This window comes from Lutra lutra, chromosome 15 (genome assembly GCF_902655055.1).
Source record: "Lutra lutra chromosome 15, mLutLut1.2, whole genome shotgun sequence".
NCBI classification, from domain to species: domain Eukaryota; kingdom Metazoa; phylum Chordata; class Mammalia; order Carnivora; family Mustelidae; genus Lutra; species Lutra lutra.
Window position 1 is genome coordinate 34,632,770 of NC_062292.1, and position 27,819 is coordinate 34,660,588.

Consider the following 27,819-nt stretch of genomic DNA (forward strand, 5'->3'; position numbering starts at 1 on the left):
CAATATAGAGGTGGAGGGGAAAGGACACTGAATAGAAATCAGACATTCTGGGGTCTTGCCCCACTCTGCCACTAACTAGATCTCTGGCCTTGGGCTTTTCATGTCCCCTTCTGGGGTCTTCATTTCCTCACCTGTTAATTGGGGAGGTGTGAACCAGATGATCATTTTGGTTCTTCAACTCTTGCATTCTGTGAATTCTAAGCACTGACACCTCCCTAGAGATTGAAGGCTGAAAAGAAACCATGTCACACTACTCTAAATGCCAAACACTTAATTATGGAATTCCAGCAATCAGCTCCCTTTCCTGCTCCCTACTCCACGTCTGCCTGCATTTAATGGCATTTTTAGAATCTTCCGTTTAGAACTACATGTCAGTCCCAGACTAATTGGCATCTTTCCATCAATGTCAAAGGGAGTTAAGGGATTGTTACTTAGAATTCTCCTAATTCCCCTGTGAGGTGGGAGTGGGCTGTGCCCTCCACTTCCCACGCTCCTCTAGTGGCCTCTAATGTGCTGACCATATTCCCCTTGGTTTGTCTCTTCAAGATGTGTGCTCATTTGAGAAATCCCACCAAACAGAAGAGTTGTCCATATCATTCAATATGCATGGAATTTACTGGACCACTTTGTAACCATATGCTTACAAAGATTGAAGTTCAAGGAGGAAAATAAGAAGATGCTCTTTCCTGTTGATTCCAGTATCAGGCAGGGTTTAAGAACATGGACTCTGTAGGACACTTGCCTTGGTTTGAGTCTTTATTTTCCACTGAATCAGCCATGTGGAAGAAGGAAATTTACTTTCTGTATCTCTGTTTTCTTATCTGTAAAATGGGACTAGTGAACAAAAGTAACGGTTTGACAATGAAATAATGTCTCATAATTAATGTAGTGCTTAACATAGGATAGCTTTTTTAAAAAAGATCTTATATATTTGAGAAAAAGAGAGTGTATAAGTGTGGGGCGGGGGCAGATGGGCAGGGAGAGGGGTGCAGAAGGACAAGCAGGGAGTCAGATGAAGCCAGCTCCATCCTAGGACGTGGAGATCATGACCTAAACCAAAGGCAGATGCTTAACCAATTGAGCCACCCAGACACCCCAGGATAGCTTTCAATATTAAAATCATGATGTTTTAACATTATTTTTGGCTAATCAAAAATTGGTGAAGCCAGTTCACTTTCAGTAGTTTAGCAGCAACTTGCTTCTGCCCATCCCCCTGAGTCCTCATGTGCCAGGGCATCTTTGGTGTGACTCCTAGGAGATCTCACTGTTCCCTGATGATTATCTAGCAAAGTGCTTTTCCATTCGGGGAACACTTCTCCCGACACCCCTCCTCCCAAACCCGGGGATCCTCTAACTCCTGGCCTGAGCAACTGTGCAGCTCACAGGGAGCCTTTGTAAGAGAGAAGACACTTAAAAGCAGAAGGCATTTTAATCATTACTTCTGGTGTGCATTCTGTAAGCATGAAGTTCACAATGCACGCACATTGAGAGCATCTTATTCTGCTTAAAGAAGAGGGGGGAAATGCCTCCCATTTATAGAACTCGCTGAATAGAGGTCCAGTTTCTGTTAGTCTTTCAGTAACTAATTCCATTTTCTTTTCTCCCTATTCCCCCTCCTTTAATACCAACAGCTGGGACCGTGCACTGTGCTGCAAAAGGAATTAAGACTTTCTCATGGATGTGGGAGGAAGTAGAAGCAATTCATTTAATGTGTTTTATTGATTTTACAGCACATTTACTCCATGGGTTCAAAATACCACGTGTCTGTTCTCTTGAAGTCAAGTCCAAATCACTTATGGCATCTTTATGGAAGTTCAAAATTAAATGGAAATATGACTATGAAGCCATCAGCTAAAAAGCATTGGCTCCTCGTGGGGAATTTTGCTTTTTTTTTCTGTCTCTCATTTGTATCATCTTTCATAACAGTGTCCTTGAGGAAGTCTCTAGGCCTTCTCTACAGCAATCTGAAGGACAGCTTTGGTAAGAGGCAGTAAAAATATCCAAGCCATAGAGCTAAATTGAATGAGATACCTGATTTGGAACATGCATCATCATAAGTAAGCAAGCAATCATTTATAAGACCAAACTAAATCAGATATAAGAATTCTCCATATTTGTAAAAATCAGAATATGTGTTTAACAACAGTCAAGTTATGTGAATGCTATCTAGTTCCCATTAATGGAAACAGGATGAGTGTGGTTGTGGTAACTTCTGTGAAAACCAGACTAAACCATTCTGATGGTTATCTATGAATGACAAGTTAAGTCAGGCATCTAGAGAAGAATGCCAAGTATAATGATCAGGAGCCAAGGCAGTATGACACTATGATGTCAGAAATCAGGAGTATGAGAAATAGTGTGGAAGGGTTTCAGGACAAGGTGGGAACATGGCCTAACATCATGCATGGCGATAGGGTGACAAAGGTCTACTTTCAAATAATCCACTTATGTGTCCTGGGAGCATACCTGGCATGGACTCTACTTTCTCTTATTCCAGGCAAGCATTCTCATGTGTGTATTAATAGTGACGACAGGTACTTTTAAGAACTAGTTTGTCATGGGTCAGTAATATGTGGGAAGCAACTAGAGCAAAGGGGGAAGGGACAGAAAAAGGAGGTCTTGGGATTCTAACCCTTAGAAGCCAATTCTCTCTTTTCACGTGCTTCCAACTCTTTGCTGAAAGCCCAGCAGTGGCACCCATGCTGCTAAGGAATTAAGACTTCCTCGTAGAAGGAAGAAAACCCAAAGCAATTCATTTAGTGCATTTTATCGACTCAACAGCTCATATACCTCCTGGGTTCAAGATAGCCCATGTCCACTCACCTGACAGCAAATTCAAATCATTGCTGGCATGTTTGTGGTATCATTCTCATCCATAGCAGAGAGTTAAGGAAAGGTTGGGGGAGATTTTTTGTGTGTGTGTCTAAGGGAGAGGAAGAGAGAGAGAAAGAAGGGGGGAATCTAGGAGAAAAATACTTAAGAACTTAAAGGAATTAATATTTAAAGGCAATGGCAAGATTTGGAGGACAGATGGCCAAAGGAATGCAGCCTTTAGGGAAGAGGTTCTGGACACTTAAGGGTCTAGAATAAGGAAGAAAAATCCTTTGGAAGATTCTGGATGTCTGGTTGCCTGGTATGAAAGATGCAGCCCGTGAACCATCTAATTTTCCAAAAACAAGAACAAAAACAAGAGTGAGGAAGTCTCTAAGAAAAGAGGGTGGCTGACTCACGGTGGCGAACAATGCTAAGAAGAGAAAATGGACTTTACAAGCTGAAGGGCATCCAGGCTGGGAAGAAACTAAACATTTTACTGCTTAACTTAGCATAGCCTGGGCTCCAAACTCTTAAAATCACAGAGTAGAAACTACTTTTACTACAGAGGAAGGAATGGAAGGGTGATTTTGCAGATTATCCCCTTCAGCAGGGCTGGGGGCGGGGGGTGGACACAGAAGCAGGTTAAAAGAAGAGGAGATGAGCTCCTTCGGGTGTTGGCAGATTTAGTGTGCAGGGAAGGCAAGGGTTATCTTGTTCAAGGGAGTCCCTGCACTTGGGAACCTCAGTCCTTCTCAATGGCAAAAGTTGGTTCCTCTGCCCAGTGCGGAGAGCTTCATTTTACAGTCTCCATACTCAGCTGTCGGTAATTTACAGGGGCAATGACTTGGATCCTGCCTGCCCAGAAGTCTCTGGGTAACTTAAACCAATTACAATTCTTCACTCCTGTTATAGATTTAAAAATGTATCTGGGATAATGTCAAACAGCATCGAGAAAAGACTTTGGGCCTCAAATAAAGCAGCAGTGACCTCCTTACCCTCAATTTTCCCTGGATGTCAGGACACCCCTCCACAGGGTGAAGGAGTATATAAATTTAATCTGGTTGTTCATACTAGGGTGAATGGAAGGACCAATCAGTTGTCACTCTGGGCAGTGACAAGCTCACAGCCTGTCAGTAATGGGCAATGAAGCACAAGTTGCCATTAGATACATCCCTGTCACCTGAGGAAGAAGAAAATGGACAAAGGAATCCCCTCAGGAATGCCTTTGTTAGGATGGTTTCACAGATTTTGAGAGGAACTGAGCTCCCTAAATAGAGAAAGAGACTCCCTCCTGACCCAGTCAATGCATTTCTATTTACCCAATTTTTAGGCGGGGTTAGAAACCATTTAGCAGCCACGATTTCCCCCCCTTCACCTCCTGTAACACATGATTTGTATGCCTATTGACCACTGTTGTATAGAATTCTCTAACTATCCGATTTTATTGGAAAGATATTCTATAGATATTGCTTCCATTACTTAGGCATGCTTTTATATCATACTGAATGCACACTTTTCAGCCAATTCAGCTAAACTGGATCAGGTAGGAAGAGAACATCATTTCCTCCCACCACCACCACCCAGTTCTAGCTTCCCAGGGAACAGAAAGCAAATGCAAGGAATATTTAATTTCTCTTAAACTTGATACCTGATTTCTTCCAGATCTTTTCGTGGCTCAGTTGAATTGTCTGAGTATATGAGTGTATGAGTGTGTGTGTGTGTGTGTGTGTTGCCCACATAAACCTAAACATTCTACTTGGTATTGGCCAATTTCTAGATAAAGCAATGTGCTTCTTCTCTTCGTAGCACCTCCTCCCTTTGATTTCTTAAAAAAGAATTATGGTACCTTTTGCCACACATCCAGTCTCCGTTAAAAGATAGAGCAAATAATGACTTAGGGCAAGTGAGCTAAACTGTCTCATTATCATCATAATCACCTGTCTGGGCTTATCATCACCCCTTTCTGCCTGAAAGCATTCCCACCAATGCTTTCTCAGTCTCAACTCAGGAAGTCTCAACTCACTGGACCACCTCCTCCAAGGAGGGATGCGGAAGTATGAAGAGGTGGAGACTGAATGCGGGGACTGATGCTCGAAATTTCCTTCCCCACAAGAATCCGGTGGACCTGAGAACCTTGAAGGCTGTGTGGGAGGGAAGGGGTGGCAGAAAGCAGAGGCTCATAAGCCCTGAAGAAAAACACAGAACGGGGGAGTACATCCAGAGCTCATCTTTATATTCCTTTTCCATTTTGTTCGGCATTAATCCGCAGCGTACCACGTGATCAAGTTGGCGAGCCTGGAATAGGTGTCCCATATCCTCCTCCAGGCACATCCTACCCACGTCAAAGCCCATCAGAGATCCACTGCGTTGTTTAAATAACTAACCCAACTTCAAGAAGGTGCTTGTTGTGGCTCTGGTTGTTCCAAATACACAGACACATAAGGCAGTATCCTGACCACTTGCACCTCAGTGTAGAATAGAAACATGAAATGTGTGGGCTTTGGGGCCAAATTCTTTGACTCTGACTTCGAAGATATATAGTCAAGTTGCTTCAGATCTGTGAGCCTTCTTGCTTCTGGAAGCCAGCCTCTCTTAAAGAGGAGATCATAAACCTTGTAAATGTAACGAAGATGATACAGACTTCTCCTACATCTTATTAGGCACATATTAGCTGCTTACTAAATACTAATTTAAATTTTGAGTGCAATTTAAAAATCAGTAAGATACAGGAGAACCTGAGTTTCAGCTGAGCTACCAAGTAGCTGAAAATCCTTGGTTAAATCATTTAACCTTAGGGATTTTTTTTTTATATGTAAAAAGAAAAATTGGAAAATTTCAAAAATGCTTCCTACACCATTTAACATGTGATGCTTCTCTAGATTCCAAACTTTGTGAAATGTTACATTACTCTTTTATAACAAATTCCATATTCATAATTCACTAAGATATCCTTGGCTGTATATATATGTATGTATGTGTATATACACACACACACACACATATTTACACACATATTCATACAGTCTCTTATATATATATATACACACGCATATATAATATATATGCTATCAATAACACATATATCTATTTTCAGTCATTTTCTGTATGAATTGAAACTTTACAAGATATTTTAGTAATTTAAAGGCACAAAATGTCTTAGAGTAAGGAAGGCATTGGACTTATCTAATACAGAATTTCCCAAGCTTATTTTAATCCCTTCCTTTTTTATATAATGCCAGTTAACATCTTAGTTTTCCTGAGTATATTCAACCCAAAGACCTTTGCTATTCTGTATTTTTAAATCTTAGTTTTGAATGGTCACAAATAATCTCCAAGTTGCATTTCATATAGCAATTTTTAATTTTGCTCAACCACCAATGCATATCACGCTCCAGACTAGCAAGCAGGATGGAGTCTCTACAGCTAATGATCAGGCCCAGCTGACTCTCCTGCCCTCACCCAGATATGATGTCCTCCATTCACTGTCACTACCAACTCCCAATATTGGTATATTTGCAGATTGTGGATTCCCAGTGGTCTCCTATAATCCTAAGAACATCAGAAGATAAATATTTCTGCTTTTGGATGCAGGCTCCTATTTTAGGCCACTGGTACCGGTAACTAAAGATGGATCGCTGTTCTTTTCCTCAAGGCGTTGGTACCACATTAAGAGAAATGTGGCGGATAATCAACAGGATCTTTCAATCTCATTGGTAAGATTCCAACTTTCGTGAAATGTGAGCCATATACCAGTGAAATTTGTAGTGGTTTAAAAAAATTCTGACATTTGTTCAGCAAAGCCCAATAGTTTTCCTTTTAGAAATGACCTAACCACAGGAAGCTATGTCTCCATATTCCTTATGCCAAAACTCATCCTAGCACCTCCTTTCATGGAAGCTTCTTGGCAGTGAAATGGAACTGTTTCTCTGGGGCTTCTAATCTAAGGCCTAAATTCTGAAGACGAGAAAAAGACATTTTTGGGAAGCAGAGTCTGATTCAGAGACTGGAGTGAGACCATCAGTTCACATCTCCAACTGATACCTTCTCAACTATTCCCTGTTCCTTGTCTTGATATATTGGACCCTGGGGATGGCTCCTCTTGATGATTATGGAGATTCACGCAAAGAAGAAACCATTTCCCTCTTCAAAGGAGTGATATAGGCCTAGTTGGAGGCAAAGAGTGTTTATTGGCCTCCACTATTCAGTGACTAATGAAATTAATTTTTTAAGAAGAGTTACAAGCGAAATACTGCAGTCACTCCACAGACACCTGGCTCACTGGGGTATTAAATGAGCCAGACTTAGGTCTATGGAATTTCCCCAAGAGATTGTTCTTGGAGAAGCCAGAGTAGATGATGCAAAGATTGAGCACTTCTCAGCAGAAACACTGTAATAGCATGTCTTGGGTTGTTTTATTGTCTTTGTGTTACAGCCAGAAACATGAGGCCAGCAGTCCACAACAAACTCTCTTATTTTCAAAACAGTAAATGATAATTCTTGAACCCAAAGGCCATGCGAAATTAAGATCAGAATTCATTGCAAGTCAATTATTGATCTTTAAATGCAGAAAGTCATGGCCATCGGGGTTCTATAAGTCTTGCAAACCGTTCTCCAGCCCTTGCAGCTTCTTTGGTTACCAGAAAAATGACAGAAGGTTGACTAATATTGACTTCAGTTTGCAGAGATTGTTTCATCCATCATACCGGTGATATGGGTTTCTCTTTATAATATTATTGATGATCAGTTGGGGGTACTGTTTATGATGGATGAAGCCAAAAAGGGCTAGCCGAAAATTCTGTGAGCACAGGTAACACAGAAATGAAAAGTTAGGTGGATGGAAGAGTTCCCAAGTCATTAAATTCCCTGCAGTTATGTAGGATGAATAAGCCTAGAGATCTAAAGTACCGCATGATGATGATAGGTAGTGAAACAGTACTGGACATTTGCTAAGAGTAGATTTTAGGTGCTCATATCACACATACAGGAAGATACTATGTAAGGAGAAGACATATTAATTGACTTGATTACAATAATGTGCACTGTAAGTTTACACAACTTTTATTTAAAACTAAACAAATAAAACAAAAGCAAAATAAAATCTGATTTTGAACTTTTTGGATGAAAATAGAATTAAGCTAGAACTCATCAGAGCTGGTCACAGATAAGGCTGCTTTTTTGATCATGTTTTTTTCTTAGTAGCAATGAGATCACAGATGACAAAAATAACAACATAAGGGAAATCTGAAAAAGAAGATTCAGAGCCAGGCTATTTGACTCTAAGGCAAATTATTGAATAAAGTGTTCAATGAAGTATTCATGAAGGTATTCAATGAAGAAGAATTTGTTCTTGTTTAATACAACTATCCTTGTTTACAGTTCCTTCAGCACAAATTACGTGAAATGTGTTTTATACCTCTTTGGGTGCAGAACTTTATTTTAGGAAGAGAGAGAATCCAAACTATAAAAAAAAAAAAGCAGAGCTATTGATTGAGAGCCTCTGTGTTTCTTTCTCTCAACATCTATTCATTCAATAGCTATTTATTGAGAATCTATTATGTGCTAGGTTCTCTTTCTGTCTGAATATGCAGCAGTTAATAACAACAACAAAGGACAAGATTAATTTTTTTAAAAATATAGAAAGAGCTACATTACAGCAAAAGAAAGCCAAAAATGAGAAAACCAGTAAAAACATCAGGCAAGGTCCTTTAAGGGCAGTTTTAAGTTCTATGAAACAATAGTTCATAGAAAATTATGATGAGGGGTGCCTGGGTGGCTCATCGGTTTAAAGCCTCTGCCTTTGGCTTGGGACATGATCCCAGGGTCCTGGGATTGAGCCCCACATCAGGCTTGCTGCTCGGCAGGGAGCCTGCTTCCTCCTCTCTCTCTGCCTGCCTCTCTGCCTACTTGTGATCTCTGTCAAATAAATAAATAAAATCTTTAAACTGTCCTGCATAACATATTCAAACATATATCTGTTGCTACTTTAAAAAGAGTGAGAGAGAAAAAATCCTTTCTTTTTCTATGTGGATTTGACATCATGCTGTCCAGTAAACTTCAAGATTTTATTGAGGCTACTGCCCAATTTTGAGAAGTCCAAAGATCTGAGCTTGTCTCATAATTCTACTACTCCCCCCCCAATTCTACTACTTTTAAAAGTGTTACCTTATATAAGTCATTTAATCCTTTCAAGTATGATTATGCCAGTCAATTTTTCGAAGAATATAAACTGTGTAACTTATATAATTATTGATTTGAGGATTGAATGAAATAATGTATGTCAAATACTCAGCCCAATGATGGGCATTTTGTATATGTTCTACAAATGATAGCTTAAAAAGTATTGTTCATAGGGCATATGCTGAGGTACAATATTAGGAATGGCTTGAAGTTCTGTGTTCACAAATTTAGCTTGGAGATTGACATAAGATAGGGGCTAAGTGTCGTAGATTTTGAGAAATTCACTATTTTTAGACCATTGTTTTCTTGAACAAGGAGATGGGACGTAGGTTATCTTCTCCCTAAATTACCCTCACACTTAACTTATACATCTAAAGCTTGGTGATTCTCCCTGAGCATCCCTTGCTCTTTTCAGGGGTCATTTCAAAATGTTTTGGCTTCTAGGAATCTCCTACTTTCCATACCTAACTACTTTCCATCTGTTGTAGGCTGCAGCTCGAAAGGAATTAAATATTGTTGGAGGAAATCAGATTGTAGAAGCTTGTTACGTGATCTTTAAGTCAGTCCTCTGAAGGTAGCCCAACTCTCTTCCGTAAAGTATAGTACATAGTCTTGTTGACACTTTTCTGTGTAGTTTTTGTTATACTCATGTTTACAGCTGTATTCTGGCTGATTCTGGTTGTTAGAAGGCTGACCATTGGGCTAATAGGACATTTTTATACTTCATGAATAAGCTTTGATTATGAAACAGTTGACATGGTAAATAAAACTAGTTAAGCACAGTACTGGGGACTGTCATACCATCCTGTCTATTGCCCATAGTGGTGTATTCAGTTGATTTCCAGAGCCCCTGGAAGAGAAATTCTGAGCATTAGTGTAAGCCAGAATTTCCTGAACCATGGCTCGAACCCATGTGTTGAACTACCCTTGTTTCTGACCCCATGCACATGTCACTATGAGCTGACACCACACCAGAGAAACACATATCCTGACACAGTGTAGTCTGGCCCCCCTTTTCACACCTCTTTTAGCACATGCTGCAGGGACCTATTAATAGCTTGTATCACAAAAATCCCCAGGGCTGTGTTCAAGTTTAGAGTCTTCAGAAGAAACAAGATGAAAAATATTTATAGGGGTTGCTGAGCAGCCCTTGTGCATTCACAATGGCCTGGAGGTTGGTGAGTTAAGAGACAAATGGATACATGGGGGAGGTCTTTTGGGAGCTGTGGCACCAGAGTTAGCTTTCCAACCAAAATGGGAGACAAGATTTTCTTTGACCGCTTCCATTTTTCACTTAGTTTCTCTTCTACTCATTCCATTGTCCCTGGCAAACACACTACTCCCCAAGGTTCTCACTCTGGCACTTTCCCTAGGACTCTGTCCTTGGTTAGTACTTCAGGAACGGGGCCACATGATATTACTAAGAACCCCTAAAGGTCGGATGCCTCCTGATGGCAGTGCCATTTTTATAGGTGAAAAGTTTTCAATATTTATTTATATATTTTAAAGATTTTATTTATTCATTTGAGATAGAGAATGAGAGAGAGCAGGAGCAGCAGAGGGAGGGGGAGGAGCAGGCTCCCCATTGAGCAAAGAGTCTGATGCAGGACTTGATCCCAGGACCCTGAGATCATGACCTGAGCCAAAGGCAGACCCTTAACCGACTGAGCCACCCAGGCACCCTGAGATTTCAGTATTTAAAGGAATGACTTTAATGTTAGTTTTGTGGCTAGAGTCCATACAGAAGACCCCATCTCATCCCACCACAAATAATTACCTGCTTGCTTACTCCCAGAGCCAAGCACTGCCTGTTGTATCCTGCTGGGTGAATAATGGAGTTGATTCTCTAACCTTTAACAACAACCAGACTAAGGTGAATTATAGTTTGGGGCAAAGGTAGCAGGAGAGGGAGGTGGGCATTTGGATTTAATTGGAGTTGAGGCCACCAGCCTCGTAGATAAATGTCTTCTATGCAGAATGTATTCAATAATTATAGCCACCATTCACACACACACACACAAAGTGCACCTGAGTTCAAGAAGGGGAGTGCGAGGATTATTTTTCAACCCAGTTGGTCTGAATCCTCTCTCCACACTTCTTGGCTTCTGCAAGCAGATGCTGAACATGCTTTGAGCAAAGGGCTAGGGGTTTCCTGGCAAGCACTCCAGAAGCATCTACAAACCACAATCATTGAAGACGTTTCCCAGAAGGCTTTAGGAGTACAAATCTCTTTAATTAAAATGGGAAAAGCCATAGTGAGGGAGGTGAGAGGGGGTTGGCTGAGCAGGGAGGGAGGAGGGGAATGAAGGGAAGAAAGGGAAAGAGAAAAAGTAATAAATATTTTACAAGTGTTTTCAAACACTAGCCGTCTAACACCCAGTGGAAAATACCACTTGATGGATTATATTTTGGGTTGGAAAGTGAGGCTAATTCAATGTAATGAGAGGTGAATGGGACTTCAGGCCCTTATCCAACCACAAGAGACCCCTTACAAAAGAGTCTGCTCTTTCAGTCATTAATTTTTTATGAAGTTTAATAGGCCTGAGCCTAGAGACCTTCTGTGGTGTTGATTAGCTTCATATTTCTCTCATTAATGTACAATCTGATTAGCTCTTATAAAAAGCATTTCATCTTGGGCCCCAGCATGGCAACCACATTGTTCTGATATTAGGAATTGCAAGTTTGATTCACCCGAGGAAAGAAACATCCGTAGGGACAAAGGCCCTGGCCTCTTGCTGTCACAGAATGAGAATACTGGGGAGACCAGCTGTCTCTCACATTTTGCTGGCTGCAATAAGGAGCCCTCAACATTTGGACTGGGATAATTTTACTGAAGGCCAGCAGAGCTGGTGCACTGCAAAGAGAGCAGAATTAAAAGACTAGGCAATGGCCAGGGTACCAGTCAGAGTCTCATCAGAAAAGCAGAAGTGCTGAGTGGTACAGAAAAAGGGGGCTCTTGTAGGGATGAGGTTTTTTGTGATCATGGGAGCTGGCAGAGTGATCCCCTTCCCTGGGTCTGCTCTTGGGCCTGAAGTTGCTGTCGATCAGCTAGACTAGGAGTCAGAATGGAAAGTTGGATGTGGACAACAAGGATACACTGGACAAGGACAACCTGGAATCCCTCTCTGTTTCTTGCTACCTCCAGCCTTGAAGTCACAGCTGACCAAGAGAAGAAGCCTGTGCCTTTCACCACAGAGATGACCACACACGTGGCTCAAGACTTGAAGAAATGGAAAAAGGGGAATCTGGGTGCTTCTGGAGAAGCTGCAGGTGTAGGAGCTGCCTGACCTCAGGAAGGTGAGCCAACTGGTCAGGGACAACATGTGAGATCTGCCTCAGAGTCTAATGTCTGGCATTGACCTTCAGAGAGTAAAAGCGATTACTCCTCCATTTCCATCTAAATCTCATGATTCTCTAGGACTAACACTAAACAGCAACCCTATGGGGAAGGGAATTCTGGGCAATGCTGTTCCAGTGTAGCTAACATGTCACAGTACAAAGTGTCCACAGGCAGTCCCAAAGATTGCACATTAAATAGAATGACTTCATAGCCGGGGGGAGCTCTAACATGCAAGCGGAGGACAGATGAGAGGTGGTGTGCAATGAAGACTCCATCTGTGGGAAACATGGAGAGAACTTAGGCTGAAAGAATTTTGTTTTCAGTAAGGGTGATAAGGGCCCCATGACCATCCATCTATTGGGATGTTTATGGAGGCTTCTTCATGTAAGCATAACCAATTAATAACTCCATTTCCAGTCTCTCTCCATTCTCTGGAGAAGCAGAAGGTGGGTACTGAAAATCCCAGGCTTTTAATCATGGCACGGTCTCTCTGGTAACCAGCCCCCAATCCAGAAGCCATCCAGGGGTCTGGCCATATTTGCCTCATTAGAACAAAGGTGCTCCTAGTGCTCTTATCATTAGGAATTTACAGGGACTTGTGGAGCCCTGTCCTGGGAAATCAGGGGCAGATATATATCAATTTATTTATTTGTTATCTCACAGACTGATAAAGCCATAAAGAAACATAAAAATGTGATCACTACAAAAATCAAGATGATGGGTATTGGATTAGGACTAAAATAAGGTTGTGACATGTGGAAAATCTTCTGGGGGGCTGGCAAAATTCTATTTCTTGCTGTGTGTTGTGGTTAAAAGTCTGTTCACCTTAGAACAACTCATTAAGCCACACATTTGTCTTTGTGGAGTTTCTTTACCCATCTTTTATTTTATAATAAAGGTTTCCTGGGGGCACCTGGGTGATGCAGTCGGTTAAGAGGCTGGCTCTTGGTTTTGGCTCAGATCATGGTCTTGGGGTCCTAGGATCCAGCCCCAGGTCAATCCCAGTGTTCAGCAGGGGCTGAGTCTGCTTGAGGCTCTCTCTCCCTCTCCCCTCCCCGTGGGCTCTCTTTCTCCCTTGAATACATAAATAAATCTTAAAAAAAAATGGTTTCTGTTCTTTCTATCTTTAATTCCACAAGGCCCATTCTCCACTGCATCAGCTCTAGCCTATACCACGTTTTGACCCCAGAACTGCTCTCATCATGTACCCATTGCCTGCAGCTGCTAAACTCCTGGCAGAGTCTCAGGCCTTATCTTACCTGCCCAGCTTTCATGACTGGGCTATTATAACTCTCCACTTCCTGCATTTCTTTATTTTATTTTATTATTTTTTTGTTATTAACATATAACATATTATTTGTTCAGGAATACAGGTTTGTGAATCATCAGTCTTACACAATTCACAGCACTCACCATAGCACATACCCTCCCCAATGTCCATCCTTCAACCACTCTACACCACTTCAGCAAACCTCAGTTCTTTTCCTGAAATTAAGAGTCTCTTATGGTTTATCTCCCTCTCTGGTTTCATCTTGTTTCAATTTTTCCTCTCTTGCCCTATGATCCTCTGCCTTGGTTCTCAAAGTCCTCGTATCAGAGAGATCATATGATAATTGTCTTTCTCTGATTGACTTATTTCACTTAGCATAATACTGTCTGGTCCCATCCACATGGTTGTAAATGGCAAGATTTCATTTTTGATGGCTGTATAATATTCCATTGCATATATATACCACGTCTTTTTTATCCATTCATCCATTGAGAGACATCTAGGCTTTTTCCATATTTTGGCTATTGTGGTCATTGCTGCCTTGAACATGCACATTCCCTTTCAGATCACTACATTTATATCTTTGGAGTAAATACCCAGTAGTGCAATTGCTGAGTTATAGACACTTCTTACATTTCTTAGTTTCCTTTCCTGAGTTCTTTTCTCTTCCGCTACCTCCTAAAGTTGCAATGCCCAAAGCCTCAATCTTTGGGCTCTTCTTTTCTCTATGGACCCTCCCTTCCTTTGTTGATGTCATCCAGTGTGTGGCTTTAAATAACATTGACACATGGACAGTTCCCAAGCCAAACTTCTGATCTACCCGTCAAATCAGTTCTACCCAGGGCTTTTCTTGCCTCAGTTAATGACCTCTCCAGACTTCATGTGGCTCAAGAGAAAACTTAGATTTATCATTGGTTACTCTCTTTCTTTCTTTCTTTCTTTCTTTCTTTCTTTCTTTCTTTCTTTCTCTTTCTTTCTTTGTTGTTGTTGTTTTTAAAGAAAAGGGGAAAGGGAGAGAGAGAGAATCTTTTCTTTCAAAGATTTATTTATTTATTTGAGAGAGACCATGAGCAGGGGGAGGGACAGAGGGAGACAATCAGACTCCCTACTGAGTGCAGAGCCTGAGGTGGGGCTAGACATGGGGCTTGACCTCAGAACCTGAAATCATGACCTGAGCCAAAATCAGGAGTCAGACTCTTAACCGACTGAGTCACCCAGGTGCCCCTCTTATTCTTCATTCAACCTGTAAGCACATCTTGCTGACACCATCTTCAGAAAGTATTCAAGATCCAACTATTTCTCCCCTCTGCTATACTGACACCAGATTCAAACCAGAGTCATACCTCACCCACCATACTACATACACCTTCTCAGTCATCTCCTTTCTCTTCTTATTACCTCTCTCTGTCCCCCATGCAGGAGAGCCAGAGTATATCTTCAACAGGGAAAACTGGTGCATTTTACCCCTGTGCTAAAAACTTATCAATGTCTTCTCATTTTGCTCAGAGTAAAAGCTGAAGATCTTACAATGGTTTAAAGGGACTTACTTACATGGTCTGACTCCCCTAGTTACCTCTTGAGTTTGTGTCTTACTACAATTCTTCCCCCACCTTATTCTTTTCTTTTTTAAGTATTTATTTATTTATTGGAGATTGAGAGAGAGAGAGAGAGAGAGAGAGAGCAGGCAAGCAGGGTGAGGGCCAAAGGCAGAGGGAGAGAGACAAAGAATCCCCAAGCCAACTACTCCCTACTGAGCATCCAGCCTAACACAGGGCTCAATCCCGCGACACGGAGATCATGACCTGAGCCCAAACCAAGAGCAGCCACTAGCCAACTGAGCCACGCAGGTGCTGCCCACTCCCCTTCTCCCTCATCTTTGACTGTATAAGTCTATTTGCCAATTCTTAAATAGGCCAGACACACTTGTACCTCAGGAGTTTTGCTCTTGGTTGTTGCCTCTGCCAGAAATATCCTCCAGATATCCATGTGGTCCATGTCCTCACATTAATTCAAGCTTTGACCAAATGTCATTATGTCAGTGTCAGTGAAGCCATATATATATATATATATATATACATATATATATATATATATGTATATATATATATATAAAATATTTAATATGTATTTAATTCATTATGTTTAATGTTTGATATCTGTCTCACCACAATGAAAAACGAGTTCCGCAAAGGTAGAAACTGTTGTCTGTTTTGTTCGCTGATATATCAGCAGGATGTTGTTCACCTCCTGATACATAATCAGAATTCAAATTTCTATTATGAATGAGAATTCATAACAAATACATATCTGTTAATGAATGACTGTAAGAAAGCATACTATTCCCCTCAAATTTCATCGTCTTCTTCCCCTTTGACTAAAAACTTTCTTGAACAGGAAAAAAATACACTTCATCTCAGATTTCCAAAAACTGAAGAAAAAAAAGATTTTGGTCACTTATAGAGATTTTTCCACTAAGGAATGTTTTGGGTTCTCTAATGATCTGGTTTATGACCTCCCAGCTCACTCTTTTTGCAAGGCAAGCACACATTTAATGAGTGTGGTACCCATGTGCATTACATGAAATGTTTCTAAGAAATATAAATTGGATATTATGGCTGGATGTAGAGTTTTCTTTCAAGAAGTCATACTCTCACACAATTAATAAGCAATATTGCTAGGTAACTTTCATTGCTAGTTATCTTTATTGTTCTATGACTTGATTTCCAACTTGAACATAAACTACATCTATTTCAGTGTATTTCTTGACATCCTTTTACCAAGCTCATGGTAGTTTTTGTACCTAATGGACTCTAAATCAATACACAAATATATTCATTGCTGACAAAAATGCTGAAGTCTGTGTGAGGATAGGACAGATGAAATCACGGGTCCAATAAATGAAAGGCGCACATACAAGGAAGTGAATAGGAAATGGACTCCCTGATTTTTTAAACGAATTAATTAATTAACATGAGAGAGAGCACACACACATGTGTAAGTTGGGGAAGAGGGAGAGACATGAGCTGACTCCCACTGAGCACAGAGCCTGATGCGGGGCTCAAACCCAGAACTCTGGAATCATAATCTGAGCTGAAGGCAAGATGCTTAACCAACTGAGCCACCCAGGTGCCCCTACACTGTCTGGGTTTGCGGCAACCACTCAATCCAGCAACAACCCTGCCTCCTTTTCACATCCTCCAAGGATATTTCTTCTATTCCTTGTTCATGTCCAGGTTGAATCTTTAACCTGTCTTCCTTGTTGTTTTCAGCTCAGGTGGAGTAATTTTAACAAAAAGACCACCAGTGCCCTACCCATCCCTGACCCCATAGTGATTCAAGACCCTATCTATCACTCATGGTGAATGAGGGAGGCTGAGAACCTGACAATGGGGAGTTGGGATGTCAGCACACTTTGGGATTTAATTTTAATTTCAAGTGTAAGGATATTTTTTTCTCTGTTACTTTGTGAAATCATACACTTAATAGGCTGAGAAAATTGGGGAAATGACAGTCCTTTCCAAATTTTTGAAGCAAAAACTCTCATATTCGATGCTTAGAGGAGAGGACAACAAAGTTTTCCTGCTCATTTTTCACCCTTTAGCGTTAAGGAAAAGAAGGGGCTGAGGTTCTGAATTAGGCTCCTGATGCATGGCTCTTTAATCTATTCCTGATGCTGCATTTACTTTGCTCTGTCTGGAAAGGATGCGGAATTTGCCATAATGAATGACCCAAGCAATTTCAGCTAATGGCCAGAATTGAAACCTTTGATAATCCCAGGTGAATAATGTTGTCTCAACAGACTGAAGGAGTCTTTTACCTGTCTGACACAATGATAGATGTAATTAGTTAACAGGGATAGTCAGAGGTTTTAGTGCAGACATTAGCAGAGATTGCTCAGGTCATTCTTAATTATGCAAATTCTCAGTCTTCTTCAGACAGAATACAAAAAAAAAAAAGTAAACACAGCTGGATGTAAAGATTTCAGGGAAACCAGGAAGCTAGGAAACATCAGAGGAGAGATTATGCATCCCTCAGGCTAGGAAGGAAAAGAAATACCCACCAAGCCTCTACTGTGGGCCACCCCCACTTTTAGCCAAGCCCAGACAGCTGGGATGCCTGCGAGGAATGCTTGTTCTAAGACAGATGTCACCTTGAGCAGACACGGCTGGAGAGAGGACTATGGCAAGGGTTTTAAGCCCTTTCTAAATAGCGGGCTTGCTCTCTGGGGAGAACAGACAAGTTAAGTGACTTCCGGCATTCAGAACCAGGAGCCCGAGAAACGATGAGTTGGGTTCTAAAAGGTGGAATTGGAAAAGGAAGAGGAGGGATAGAGAGAGCACGAGGGTTTTCTCCCAGGCCTAAATTTGCACCCATCTTTGAATCAGCTGTCCTTTGCCCTTCCCTGACATTCCTACTTGAGACCCGACATGCCTCCACTCTGCCTCCCAGCCAACAGGCACAGCCAGTGTCAGATCTGAGAGAAGGTGCGTAATTCAACCTGGCATCAAAAACAAAAGACTCTTTGCATCAGACATGTTTATTTTTCTTGTAAGGCTTTGACACGTCAATGGTTGTCACCCGTGGTTGACTGAGATCTTGGCATGAAATCAATTTGATGTCCAACGTCAAGCAGCCTTCTTTAATGTCTCTGGATAAGGCACGAGGGCCTTCGCATCCTTGAAGAGAGGCAAATGAATGACCTGGGGTCAATCACTGAGGTTTGACAAGGATCCAGCTGGTTCCCAAAAGCAGTCAAGAGAAGTGAGCTTTGAGGCAGGGATTGCTGCTGGTTGGTTTGCAAAAGCTTCAGAAGACACCCTGGGAATCGCCATATCTCTTCTCTCTCTGCCTGGCACAGGAGGGTAGCAAGTTTTAGGGCAGGATTTCGCAGCCTCTCTACCATGTTTTTGTTTTGTTTAATTGTTTTCTTCTACAGCTCGGAGGAGGCAAATCAGTGAAATATTTTACAATTTAAGGAATTCACCACCAAGAATATATATGGCACAAAAATATAAATAAATAAATGCAATTAAAAGGCAGAGATGAAAAAAATACAAATACAAATAAAAAAGTCAGCAATGTTTGTATGATAAGTCACTAGGTGCAGTAGGAATGTAGGAGACTGCAAAGAGCATTCAAATTAAAGTCCTACTTCCCTGGATTTAAATCCTGTCTCTACCCGCTTTGCGAAGGAGTCACTTCAATCCCCTGAGACTAGGCTTTCTCCTCTGTAGAATGGAGATTATAGTGCCTATTTGAAGATTAAATGAATTAGAGTTTAGTACACATAAATCTTAAGCCATAATTTTTATGGGGAGAAAAATTTTTGAAGCTACATCAGAGAAAAGACAAATCTTTCATATTCCTTAATGGTTCTTTAAGAGATAGAAAACAGTGTTAAATATATTTTATATGGAAATCAGTGCACCAATGATTATATTCCTATGTGTCAAGATCAATTCCACTATTCTGTTAAGTCTTAAATAGAGACTAGTTTAATTAAGAGTTTGTCTACATGATTAACAAAATAGAAATCATCCAAGAAAGGGGCACAGTGTAGAAGGGTCACCCCATTTGCGAGAGCATCGACTTCCCAAATAGACACCTTTATGGAAAAATTATCCAAATTGGACGCCAGGGATTTACTAACAAACCCTCATCTAGTATGTACTCTATGTTAGGCATCTGCTCCCAGTGCTTTACAGATAACAAGTCATTGACTCATCGTCACAAGCCTAAATTGTAGGTAGGTGTAATTGTTAATTCCATTTTGCAGATGAGACAATTGAGGAGCTAACAGGGTCACCAAATTGAAAAGATCACACCACAAGTAAGTGGCAGAGCCAGGTTCCATGGTTCCATATGCAGGGAGTCTGGCTCCAGAGCCCCTAATTTTAATCAGTGGCTGTGCTATTCCCTTCACATTGGCACTCCTCTGTAGTATAGGATTTGCTTCTTAGCCTACCAAAGTGTCAATGTGCTATGTTCCTATGATTTCTTTTCTTTGTATATGTGAGGCACATAAGTTAATGTGTTATATTATAAGTCTAATTCACTAGGGCCATATAAAAGCTTTATTTCTATTTTTATCATGTACATAGTAGGGGTCATGAATTACCTATAAGAAATGTCAAAAGTAGGAAGATATTAGTTTCTATCACCAAGAGAAATCATGAGATAAAAACATGATATACATTAGTTGTCAGTGATATTGTAATGTAAGTATAACTTTAAAATCACAATCTTTTTAGTCATCTATTTATTCAGAATTAAAGGGATTTTATAAGGTAAGATTCTAGATTATATTCTCTCTCTTTAACATCCATCCCAAGGATTCTCCCATTAGGTTTAGGTCACTCCAGTAACTGCTAGTTTGCTGGACATGCCAGCCCATTGTTGATCCCAAGGTGGCTCATGCATGCCATTTTTTAGATTTTAATAAACACTTTTTTGAGATATGATTTACATATTCTTTAGAAGTATATAATTCAGTGGGTTGTAGTTTATTTATTTACCTAACCATGTGGACTATCTAATTTCAGGACATTTTCATTCCTCCAAAAGAAACCCATTAGCTGTATCTTCCCATCCTTCACCCTTCTTCTACACTGACTAATCTGCTTTCTGTCTCTCCAGATTTGCCTATTCTGGACATTTCATTTAAGTGGAATCATATTAAGTGGAATCATGGCCTTTTGTGACTGACTTCTTCCACTTAGCATCACGTTTTTAAGGTCCTTCCATGTTTTGGCAGGTGTCATTACTTCATTTTTTTTTCAAGGTTGAGTAATATTCCGTGGTATGGGAATACCACACTGCCTTTAGACAACCATCACTGATGGGCATTTGGAAAGGACTGGTGTTAATTCTTTAAACATTTGGTAGAATTTACCTATGAAGCCATGTTCACGCATTCTGTAGACCACTGATGGTTGGTGAGTGGGTCTGTAACATCTGTCATCACCTAGGATATTGTTAGGGATACAAATTCTTCACCATCAATCCCCCCACACCAGATCTGTTGAATGAGAATCTCAGGGAGTAGGTCAGGCTATGTTTTAACATCTCTACAAGTGTTTATCATGCGTACTAAAGTCTGAAAAGCACTATTTTAGACAACTTTGAATATTCTATCTATCAAACTCAAGAAGTTTTGGTAGCTTCTCCCTTCTTGATCCTTTTAGGTCAAGTCTCTTTTTCATATGTTCAGCTTTCTAGTGCTTGAAAACAACTATACTAATACACCTGGACACTGTCCTCTCGATCAACATCATCCATTTCTTTGGAAAAAGCATAGGGAGAGGTTGTATGCTATAGAACCGTGCGGGAATCTTTGTCTCTATTATTCGATGATGCACCTCAAACTCCTAGAATATTCCTTGGCACATAGTATGTGCTCGATAAATATTTATTTGAATGCGAGAACAAATATCATTGGCAAATTAGATTATTATGATTTGCTGTATTAGTTAACACTTCTGGTCGAAAATAGCAGATGCCCATTAAATGAGCTAAAACAAAAACATGATATTTATCATATGGATACACATGTATCTAATGGAACCAAGGGATTTTATTCAGAGAATGAAGTACTGAGTATAAATGGCCAAGGGTTTTCTCTCTGTCTCTCATTTCTTACTTTTTCCTGCATTTGTGAGTCTTTCTTCTCTCTGGTTCCCACAGAACTACCAGTTTACACATGTTCAGAGCATAAAATCTCCTCAATAATACCAAGAGTGGCCAATATTATGACTCATTATTGAAGAGTTAACTCAGACTAATTAGACTAACCTGGTCTCAGTTCTGAATTCCCAAAGGAATTTAGTATGTGCCTCTAGATCACTACCCTCCCCCCAAATCATTGTATTTAGTGAAGGGTTTGGGGTCTCAATGTTTGAATGTGGCTGCCCCACCCATTGAAACGGTGTGAATAGGGATTGCGGCTTTGAATTAGAAGGTGTTGAATAAAAAAGAAGGAGGCATTGAACAGACAATATGATAGATGTCTCATATCTTTGTCCATTGGTCGATAACTTGATTAATCTAACATTTCTGAGAAACCTCTTGTGTTCAGTGGTCTGTGCTATATGTTTCAGGAAATATCATTTAACCTTTGCTCTAAGGAGAGACAGAATTTAGATAAAAGGTCAAGACCTGAGCACAAGAAACCTTAATCTACAATCCAAGTAGTACATGTTACGTGTCACTAAGTGGAATGAACAATCAGTGTTACATGACCTGTATCATCAACACTAAAAGCAATAGCCACAAAGCGTTCATTCTTACATCCTCCTAAGGATGTCACGGGTAAAGACCTCATTTGCTCTATCATAACATGATCATTCCCTTTAGTAGAAACCTTGGCACACCTTTTATTTGAGTCTTTGTATCAGGAACCCTTATGCAGTTTCTAGGGGATGAACATTTGCTTTTATGAAAATTGTGATTCTTAATTCAGTTGAACAACCAAGTTTTTAAAACGCCTTTGGTAACTCTGCAGGACCTCCTGGTTTCTAGTATACAAACTAATTCTATTCCTGATTTGATTTTATTTTCCTATGCAGGTTTGTTACTTTACTGAAATTCCACACATACTTGAATTTTCAAACTGTACTACAGGTGTATATTTTTCCATATATTATATGATGTATTTCCATAAGTTTCCTTAAGTCCTTTCCTTAAAACAAGATGTATTCGACCAGAAAAAAAATCTAAACTCCCTTAAACAGTCCTTAGAGGGAGAATTGACTGTAGGAATTCACAGCCAGAGGAAGCCTTATAACCATATTTTGCCTTGGTTCCCTCTGGATTTTTATCATCTGTATTTGGGCAATGTGGAGAAGGACAAATTAGTTGGGGTTAAGTTACTAGGAAACTCTTAATATAATTCCATTTTTTCCCCCCAACTTAAACATCCCTTACGGTATTCACTGTAAATGCTATTTAATAATCTGGTTAGTTACCCAAATATCTAAGTTTTTTTTTTTAAGATTTTATTTATTTGGGACAGAAAGAAAGAGAGCTCGCATAAACAGTGGGGGGAGAGGGCAGAGGGAGAAGCAGACTCCCCTCAGAACAGGGAGCCAGATGCAGGGTTCAGTCCTAGGACCCTGAGATCATGACCTGAGCTGAAGACAGAAGCTTGACCGACTGAGCCACCCAGGTGCCCCCCAAATATCTAAGTTCTTCTGGTGGCCTAGACATGACAGTAGTTTTTTAGGACAACCATTCAGCAAAAATGTTTAAAGATTCACTAGGAAATAGAATTTGAAAACTGTGAGGAATTCTTTTTTGTTTTGGCTTTTTCTAGAGAGTTCATTCAGGTTTTCAGAGCATCGGTGTCTGGTTAGCTCAGTTGAATTAAAGCATGGAGCCAATGACACCAAGGTCATGGACTTAATCCTCTACTGGACTCCTTAACTTCCTTTCTGTGCCTTGTCTGGAGACTATGTTCCTAGACCCTGCCTCAAACACAGGGCCCATGCAGTCTATGGGAACCCTTGGGGGTAATTCTGCAGGGGTGAGGACTTCATAGCATCTCTGTGCCAAAGTCCTCCAAAAGGACCCCTTTCAAGAGCACAAAATACTGAAGTTATCATTTGTTTACCTTCTATGGGCCGGTTAATTTCTCTCTCTCTCTCTCTCTCCCAGACTGTCTCTCTCTCTGTCTATCCCATTCCACTGTAGAGGAATAACTCAAAGCACAGACTGTCTTTGTGATGGGTCAGTTAAACCACTTGCCTTCTTTGCATTCAGACAGGACAGTGCCTTCATTGAAGTGAGATACCCAGAATGTGGCTGGTTCTTTAGCTGGATACATGTACTCTGGGATCATCAATCAATTCTCATTTGATTCCGCAAAGCCCCTTTACTGAAAAACATCCAGGCCTCTCCAACCAATATGACTCATGGGATACTTGTGATTAATACCAATCAGGTTAATGGCTTAGCTATGGTTAATGGTGCCGGCTCTGTAGCTGCAACAACGAGAATTAATAACAAATCCCACACTCGTTTTTGCAAATCAGTGGAAAGATGCTAAGGGCTTGACAAGCTCTAATCTTTATGATTTAATGGAATCGTGTTAGAGCACAGAGACTGTGGAGATCGGGAAACTGCAAAAAATTCTCTGTCACATCCCTGGCTTTAAAGATCTGAGCTCTTTCTAATACTCTGTCAACAGCTCACTGTCACTGGGGCTTTGCAGGACAGGACAGCCCTGGTGACAAACCATCTAGAAAACAACATACAAGAGCAAGGGGTTCATTAGTGCAGATAACACACATGAGGCTTAATCTCTACAGAGGGGGACAAAAAAAATGTAACAGACATCTTATCATAATGAGTTGGAAAGTATGTCTTAAAGGCACAAGGGATGATTCATTTTGTCTCTGCTGGTGACCTTTAGCGATTCAATGTCACAGACAAGGAGTTGAAATATTCAGCTATGGCCAGTCCCTGGGATCAGGCACTGGGACTTTCTGTAGCCAAATGCCAATGTATCAAACCACCAAATGTCAAGCTTTAGCACAGGTTGAAGTGGGCTTCCAGAATCCCTGAACTGCTCAGCATTAGGGCTAGTCATTTGCTGCAGGGAAGGTTAAGATTGGGGTGATAGGACTTGAGGGAGATGGAGGAAGTCCTTAGGTGGGTAAGGAGCCAATTCTATGCAAGAGTGTGGCATATGGGGTGGGGACATTAGCATGGTCTGAGAAGTCGGGGAGGGAAGCAATGAAACAAGGCTTTATTTTAGCTGCTGCCACAACAGACGTGGGCGAAACCTGATGTCCAGATGCATGGGTAACACTGTGGCCTTGGTTTGGAGAAAAATCCCAGCTCTCGGCTGGCAGGACATCAAAACCAAAGCCTAAACCAAACCAAAACAAACGAACAAAAAAAACAAAGCTCAGTCTACCAGGCGAGAAGATTAACAAGAACTGAGGGGGATGTGTGATGGTTGGCTGAACAGTTTGGGATTCTTAAAGTAAACGAGAGTCTGGAATTTGTGCAGAAGAAGTCAATGTGGCTGGAGTTGGGGGAACCCCAGCATTGAGGGCTGTTTCCAAGGAGATACCAAATACCCTGGATGTAGGATCCAGGGAATAAGACTCGTTGTAGACCTGACCTGGGGATGGGGAAGAGGTTCTCAAAGTCTCTGCCTTACTTAACTGTAGATGGTAGGAATCCGCGAGGACAGAAACCAAGGGGGGAGATCTGGACACAGAACTGAAGAAGGCACCACTGGGTGGCATTTACAAAAGCCACCTTGCGTGTGCTCTGTGGTTTCTTTGCCTCCATGGAGATGTCTGGTCCTGTAATGTAGAGAACAACCTTATTGTAGTAGGTACCACCCGATAATCAGCAACACTGCAAGCAGGAAGTATGTACTCGATCCTTTCTCTTGGTTGTCTTCACAATCTTACTTTAATTCTGAACTCTTTTTTTCTTGGGCTCTGGAAATGTTAGGCTCAGAGATAAATGGCCGTTGATGGGCCTTGGAGACCATAAAAAAAAGGGAGAGAGATTTTGAAGAATTGGCTCTGTACTGAGAATCCTCTCACAAAGGAGGCAGATGGTGATGGATCAGCAGCTGGTTTATGGATTGTTTTTCCCACTGCTTCAGCAGGACTTTTCCCTCAGCCTACTTCTCCAGTGACAACAGGCGGACACCCTCTAGGAGGACATCCTTAACCCTGAGGTGGCTACAGCGTGTCTGAAGGAAACCTAGCCCGCGTCCTTGAGTGGGGCTTCCATATGGAGGTCTGTGGGGCGCATTCTCCATTTGGCTGGCTTTGGAAACAATCCAATACGTCCCCACACTTCCCCTACCTTCCACACTCCGGTTAGGTGAGGGCAAGAGCTTCTGGGCCTCGGCTAGCACCAGGAGCCAGAGCCCGTGAATTAAAACCATCTTCTATTAACCTCTCCCAGCCCTCAGGAACCCACATCTCTAGTAACCACAGATTCCTGTTCACGTAACAAGGATAGATTATTGATACAGCAGCTGCCAGCTTCATTCAGCTATTTACGTTTAAATTAATGTAAATAACACGAAATTAGGCAGTGTTCTCCTACACCAGCCACCCCTCAAATGCTCCAGAGCCCCAGGGGCAGGGAGCTGCCATCTTGGACAGAAGCAGAAGAGCGCCGTTCCCTTACATGGCACGCACTACTGGACAGAGAGGGATGAGACCGAGTGCCCTCCGTCTTTGCATCTAGCACCTAGTGGCAGTTTGGTGGCTGCCTAGGGACATGCTTGATCAACTGCAACAGATACGGAGCTCAGTTTTTTTCTGTCTGCCTCTCTCACCCCCTTAGGTTCTTTGTGATTAGGCTTCCTTCCCAGCTTCTCTTTGCTTCGAAGTCCTTCCAGACACACTCAAAGTAGGCCTGTTTGTGCATTCTCTCTCCCATCCTCCCTCACTCTGTCTCTATCTTTCAAGGCTTGTTGGGCCTGGGGCACAGTGTCTTTGTACTGAGTCTGAGCTCTCAGACAGCATTAGGTCCTGTGATTTCTGCCCTGTGTTCAGTGAGAACAAAATCAAAGGGGCTGAGGTAATGGGATAACTGGGGAGCACTGGCTTTGGGTGTCTGTCCTGTCATCCAGAGGGGAAAGGGAAGGAAATAGGAAGACACAGGATAACTGTGCCAACGGGTCCCCTCCACCAACAAACATAGGAGAGAGGGGCGAAAGAAGCCCACATTCATTAAACCCCTCACAGTGATCTAAGTATCTCACAGCAAACCCAGGAGGGAGGTTTTATTTTCCACACGTAGAGAAAATTTTAGAGAAATTTAGGTTTCAGAAAGGTTAAATGATTTGTTCGAGGCCTCACAGCTCGTAGAAAGCAGAGCTGATATCTTTTTTTTATTATTAATTATTTTTATTAACATATAATGTATTATTTGCCCCAGGGGTACAGGTCTGTGAATCATCAGGCTTACACATTTCACAGCACTCACCACAGCACATACCCTCCCCACAGAGCTGATATACTGAATTCTTTTCAAGCCCATCAGCTCTTTCTATTACTTGGAAACATCGAGGCGTTGGTGGGGGGTGGGTGTGTGGAGATTTAGGCTGCATGTACAGCGAATGGTCCTTGACCAGGACCCATCTTCAATCTAGCAGTCTGTAACTGTGCCATGGGAGGAAGAAGCTGGGTGCTGGCACAGGCTGGTGGGGACTTTGCAGGCCTAGGCTCTGTTAGCCCAGGCAATGCTCTGGCAGGAAAAACAGAGAGGAGATGATCCTTTACCTGTTGTGTAATACAGTTTTTGCTTTTGTAAAAGGCTTGTGGTATGACTTTGCTGTCATACCACATAGCTATGCTTCGGGCTAATGCAGGACTAGGTGCTAGGTGGCCACCTGGTACAGAATTCATTCTCACATTGGATCCTACATTCTTTCTTTTTGGTTCTTCTGTACGTTAGGACATGGACATGGATGGTGCCATGCCAAGTTCTTCGATGGAATTAATTTTCTGAGTTTCTGGTGGTGGGATTTCTCCACAGTGTGAAAATCAAGATTTCCTCCTATCACAGATATTTCTGGTCTCATATTTGTAAGTGGTTTAGTAATTTTAAAAATTTTTCACATGCATTTCATATGATTCTCACTAATATCCTGTGAGTTATAATAATCATTCTTTGCCCAGCTGGCCAAAACAAGGTACAGTGTAGCTAAGGGAATAATGCAAAAATCATGAAGTAAATAAGCTCAGGCTTCTGATTTCTGAAGCTTTGTCATTTTTGCCCACGAACAATAGAAAATTAAAAAAATAAATAAATAAAAACAAAAACTCAAAATCCAGACACTTCTCTGTCTGTCACCATCATCCTGTTTCTTTCCTGCATCTTGTTCTTGGCTGGGAAATCTCTAGCTTCCAAGTTGTGGAAGTTATTGAGCAAAGACCGAAGGACTTGGGGTAATAAACTTACTTCAGAGTCACCAATGTCAAGAAATCCAGAAGGTCTAGAACATGGAAGCCAGTCTCCTGCCTGCAGGCAGAAAGGGTCTGGAAGCAGTCCTTCACTAACCAGTTAGATAACCAAAACAATCAATCAACTCACTAATTCATCTATGAGAGGCAAACTAGTGGCCTGATTCCCTGTCTCATCCTCACCACACCCACCAAATTTGAAGGTCATTGTTGTACCAGGTTTAAATTCCTCAGATTAAGAAAATTAATTATTAAGATTAAAGGTGCAACATTGT

The 27,819-nt window shown here is 41.3% G+C and overlaps 1 long non-coding RNA gene across 1 annotated transcript; it reads right to left on the reverse strand.

The window, feature by feature from the left end:
• Positions 1–741: 741 nt before the first annotated feature.
• On the reverse strand, positions 742–24,914 carry LOC125086302 (uncharacterized). Its single transcript, XR_007123146.1, has 2 exons — positions 24,766–24,914; positions 742–834 (listed from the first exon to the last, which is right to left on the reverse strand). It is a non-coding gene; the product is annotated as an uncharacterized LOC125086302 (long non-coding RNA).
• Positions 24,915–27,819: the final 2,905 nt, after the last annotated feature.